This window comes from Macrobrachium rosenbergii, chromosome 40 (genome assembly GCF_040412425.1).
Source record: "Macrobrachium rosenbergii isolate ZJJX-2024 chromosome 40, ASM4041242v1, whole genome shotgun sequence".
NCBI classification, from domain to species: Eukaryota; Metazoa; Arthropoda; class Malacostraca; order Decapoda; family Palaemonidae; genus Macrobrachium; species Macrobrachium rosenbergii.
Window position 1 is genome coordinate 4476858 of NC_089780.1, and position 6000 is coordinate 4482857.

Consider the following 6000-nt stretch of genomic DNA (forward strand, 5'->3'; position numbering starts at 1 on the left):
AAGATCTGACAAACATGAAGCAAATCAAGGATAAATATGGAAGACTTCTGTCAAAGGAGAAAAGTATAAGAGGAAGATGGAGGGAATATTTTAAAAAGTTAAGTAATGAAAACTCCAGAAGAATAGCAGAGGATGGCAACCCACAAATAAGGATAGTTATGGATATTAGTAGACAAGCAGTAAAGAGGGCAATAGATAAAATGAAGAGAGGAAAAGCAGTTGGACCTGATAGCTTACCAGTCGAGGTGTGATTGATTATGAAATTTAGGTCTTAAGGACCAAGCGCTGGAACCCATCAGGATTTTATTCAGAGGAGTGAGGTGTGGAAATATTTGGGAGAGGAAGGAACTGATATACTGTTGGACCTAATATGCAACATCTACCATCAAGAATAAATGCTGGATAGCTGGAGAAACAGTCTAATGGTTCCAATATACAAAGGGAACGACGACATACAAGTCTTTTGTAATTACTGAGGGATAAAACTGATGATATCCCATGCATTGATGATCTACAAAAGAATTACTGAAGAAAGAATAAGGAGAGAAACCACAATAAGCAAGGAACAGTCAGGTTCATGACAGGGAGAGGTACAGTGGATGCTATACAGTATTTGATTTGAGACAAACTATAAAGAAGTATGGGGAAAACAAAAAGAACTTCACTTGGTATTTATTAACTTACAAAAAGCCTATGACTATTTACCAAGGCAAGAAGTATGAAGGTGTTTGAGGAAAGGGTGTTTGTGAAAAATATGCTAAGGTGGTGCAAGTTATTTTTGCAGAAGCAACCACACAAGTAAGAAGCTCCGTTGGAGCTACAGAAACGTTTAAAGTGAGGGTTAGTCTCCATTAAGGATAAACTTTAAGACCCTGCATCTTTGACCTTGTGATGGATGTTATAATCTCAGATGACAACAAGGAGGTCCCTTGGAATACTCTAGTTACTGATGAATAGTGTTGATAGACAGAACTAGGGACGTTGGGCTGAAGGTAGAAAGGTGGAAACAGGCACTTAAAGACTGAAGTCTAACGATAAGTAGGATAAAGACTGAGTATCTGTTGATGGGAGGAGAAAGGAAAATAGGGATCAACAAAATTTGGTCAGAATAACATCAAGAGAGTCCAAACTTTAAAATATCTTGGATCAAATGTGACTGACAATGGAGATATGGACTCTGAAATCAAATACAATGTGCTTTGATAAACTGGAGAAGGTCGTCAGCAATATTGTGCGACAGGAGGATTAGTACAAAACATAACAGAAAGTTTTACAGGCGTGTAATCAGACCAGTGGTGGTTGACGGAGCTGAGACATGGCCTATGAGGAAGGCTCAAGAACAGAAAATGGATGTGGCGAGATGAGGATGCTGACATGGATGTGTGATCAAAAATGAATTTACTAGAGGAACAATCAAGGTCAAAGAAGTATTGAAGAAGGCCCAGTGGTTTGGTCATGCTGTGCAGGGAGATCATGTGTGTAAAAGGGAAAGGCCAAAGCTCTGATGAAAAATAGCAAATGAGATGAGGGAAAAGAGTTTAAGAAGTCAGGATGCATTGGACAGAGGAAGATGGAAAGGGTGGTAAGAAACGGTGACCCTATATAGAAATGGGCAGGGCTGAAGATAAAGAAAGAAAGAATTTGATATTAAAGTGGAAAAGTTGCATATGGCATTCTTGAAACTGGGAAAGGCTTATAAATTGGTAGAAACGCAATCTGGATGGCTTGAGGACACATGGCAGAGAAGAGTTGTCAGAAGTTCAATGATGAAACTAAAGTTTGTGATAGAATATGTAGATGAAAGTAACTGATTTGGCATAACAGTGGATCTGATACCTGGGTGTGCTGTGTCTTCATATTCAACTGATACCTGTAAGGATGGGGTAATGAGAGAATTTAGGGAAAGACCAAGAGGCACAAAGTTATCAATTAAAAAGAGGTCATGAATAGTTTTGAAATGGCTTATGTTTGCTGGTGAAATTAAGGAAAAGGTAGGGACATTGTTAAAAGTGATTGCAAGAGGAAATGTTTAAACCGATTGTTAGCAAGTGTAAAGTATTAAGGTAAATGGAAGCCAGGAAGGATGTGATTATTTTGTCTCAATAAGCTGTAGAAGAATGATAGTTGGTCTGTACAGATGTTTCAGATTAGAAGTAACTGACAATGACTGGGTGAATAAGGAGGTGAACCAAGATAGGTGGAGCAAGGAAGTTTGCAGGATCTCTGCAAAATATTTGGAAGATTAAAATAATGCGGGTATTTGAACCAACTTTTATGTACCATGTCTGGATGGAAAATGAAATTCAGAGTAAAAGGTAGGAGCTGTTGAGATCAGCTGACTATATAGTATATGCTGAGTAAGAATGGTTAAATAATTGAGGAATGTAAGGCTACAAAGCAAATGCAATACTACAAAGATTAGCATGGGGGAAATATTGAATTACAGCTGTTTGTAGTGATTTGGTCAAGACCAGAGAGCAATAGGTTGGTTAAAAAGTCTGTATAATATGGGACTTTTGGGAGGCGAGAGGAGAGGAAGACTGAGAAAGTTGGCTAAATGAGGTGTGAGAGGTGTCAGAATACAAGAGCCTTCTTACTATGTACAGCAAAGGTAAAGTGAATGTCAAGTATAGGTGAGTGAACCATTGTGTTCAATATTAGAGACTGATGTGCTCATAATGAGCCTTTTATACATTATTACAATCTACAAATGGTCAAGGCATTATGACGTCTACTTCTCGGTAACCCAACGGTACTGCTGAAAAGTCTCCTTTAATACATCTTAACCATAACCATCAATACTTCATTTGTTGTTTCATGGCCCATTTTAAGAAGTCACGAACTACTTTTTACAACTATCAGCTACCTCAATTTCTTCAACATACCTGTAGTAAACTATGACACTGTACCAGTCTCTGATTGGCTGCCTGATTTCAATCTTTGGTAAATAGCTTCTGTGTACATTGTGGCAAAGTTGACTATCATTGCAATGTAGCATGTCCCCTTTTTTGGCACTAGAGGACTTAGTCCAGTTATATCTTTATTGCCTCATTACATGGCTTTTAACTGTAGTCATCTGAAATATGATATCTATAAAACCATCATTACATTCCTACTGTTGTAAGGCCTTCTTCCTCGACAAGTTAGTCACATCAAAAGGGAAGCTTTACTCCAGTAGACACTATAAAATCTGAGCATGTTGATTTTTAAATTCCTTTGCTATTCAAATGATTAGTCATCAGTCTTAGGGATCAACTTTCTATATACACATTGCTGTATGACTAATATGTAGTCACTCCCTGTCCTCTGATTGACTGGTTTAACACACCAGTGTACCTGTATTCCTCGTTGGATGGCGAAATATTCTGAAATTTGTAGGAAAAAGAATACCAATGCCTTTGAGTCATGATTAAATGCTTCCCACATTTTCCATATTTCTCATTTGGATGTTTTTTTCTATTTAAGTGAATCTTATCTTACAAATTTTGTTTTTAAGGTTTTGCTCCTTATACTCATTTTGTTATTCATTACACTACTTTGAACAATGCTAAATTAAACACATTAACTTTCCATAAATTCCCTCAATTTTTCAAAGAAACTATTCACACCAAGCATCCCTTTTGTCTTGGCTATTACAGTTGGCGAAGGCAGCCCACTCCCACATAATCCTTCCATACGACACTTTCATTGAGGAATTTGTAGGTTCAGCATTTCTTTCCTACAGTGTTGTCAAGATCAATCCTCTCCAGTTTCTGGAAGCGTCTACCTGCAATTGCTTACACTAACTTTTGAGAACATTTCTATTTTCAACTTTACCATGATTTTCTCTGAATCCTCTAAAAGTTTGTTGTAGTTGATGATTTCATCTAAGGTTTTTAAGTACTCCACAGACAGTAGTATTCTTCACAAAGAAAACTGCTACCAAGACTCCATCAAGCATTATTGCTTATGGAGTGCACTCAGTTTATTGTCTTAACATTCTTCTTCTGGTTCTTCTTCACCTAAGCACAGTACTCTCCCTAACCCTCTGTCTCCCAAGGTCCTCTGCATCATATTCACAGAGATCTTTCAGCTTTTCTTTCAGTATTCAATTGAGAATTAAAGTGTTGTCCATTCATTCAAGATGGCCTCCTGGATTCTTTTCCTCCCTACAGTATATGGGTATAAATGGTGCTAGATTTTGTCCTATTTAGGACTCCACTTGTGCAACTCTGTAACACTAGTATATCTCAAGGGTTTCTCTCAAGTGATGGCAACGAAAGTCATCGAGTTTCTCCAGCTAGATGCATAGGTTGGCAATCCCTGTGGATCATACAGCAAGCAGGATATTATGTAAGCATTGATCTTTGTTTTAGTTATAAGCATTCTGAAAAGGAGCCAAAAAATTCCTTCTACCTTACCAATTTAGGTAAACATTTCTTTATCCAAACTAAACTTTGAGGAGAGAATAGATTAAAGATGGGAAAAAATATCAACATGAAACTTTTTGATGAACTTGCCATCCATTTCTGATCCATTAAATACCATACAGGCAGTCCCTGGTTATCGGCGGGGGTTCTGTTCCCGACAACGTGATGATAACCGAAAATCAGCGTTAATAGCGCCGATCCATGGTTATCGCCACTGCCGACAAGTGGGGATCAGTGCCGATAACCTGGTATCAGTGCTGACAACCGGAGACCAGCGCATATCGATGTCGAAATTCTAGTTATCATCGTCACTAGACAAGCGCCGTAAAACTGGATCGCCAGTAACCGAGGCCATTGATAACCAGGGACTGCCTGTATAAGAATAGATTTTGTAGAACTGATAGTGATGCCAGAGACTTTGGGTGCCTCTGGTAATTTGTTAAGCAGTGTTTGTAGAGATAAAACATACGCAACAACTGCAGGGTCATCAACAAAAGTCAGATGTATCACCGTAAAATCAAGATTCTGTCTTGATCGAAAACATTCTAAAATGCAAATACTCTTGGTCTTTATTTTGTTCAAATGCATAATATATCAAGTAAGAAAACCAAAGGTATATATATTTTTGCTAGCACAGTTATAAAATAAAGTTCAATTGTTATCCATTTAACTGGTTAATGGAATACAGTAGGCTCAAGCTGAGCCAGGTGTACAGTAAGTGCTGAGCTTACGTCACTGCTTTTGAAATTTCTCTAATTGGTTGCCAGTTTCTCAGGAGCAAGTGGTTTCAGTCACTGATAAGGTACTACTTTACTCATGATACTTTTAAACTGAAGTCTTGGATAAACCCTTTTCTAGAATACAGGCAGTCCCTGGTTATCGGCAATCCGGTTTTACGACGCTTGTCTAGCGATGACGATAACCAGATTTTCGACACCGATTCCCGGTTATCGGCGCCGATCTCCGGTTATTGGTGCTGATCCTAGGTTATCAGTGCCAATAACTGGATACCGGCGCCGATAACTGAGGATCGGCACTATTATCTCCAATTTTCGGTTATCGTCACACTGTTGGGAACGGAACCCCGCCGATAACTGGGGACTGCCTGTAATATGTAGCTTAGCCTACCCCATTTTCTTCTTGTTAGTAGCCTAAAAGGTTCATTCCCTGATGAAAACGAAAAATTATGACCAGAATAGCTGTTTTCTTCAACAAAACACAAAAATAAGTTTCACCTTAAATAAAATATTAACAGAAATGTCCGCCATGAAGGTTGTTTACACTGTCCCAACATTATTCACAAACATTACATTTTTTGGTGTTACCACGAGCTGACATGTTGACCTGACTGCTGCTCAGCGAAAGTGATACTACCTTCAGGAAGCTGATGCTCTTACCTTGTCCCTACTGATGTTAGTGAGGTTGCTTTGAGAGAGAGAGAGAGAGAGAGAGAGAGAGAGAGAGAGAGAGAGAGAGAGAGAGAGAGAGAGAGAGAGAGAGAGAGAGAGAGAGAGAGAGAGAGAGAGAGAGAGAGAGAGAGAGAGAGAGAGAGAGAGAGAGAGAGAGAGAGATTCAAATAAAAAAAAACATG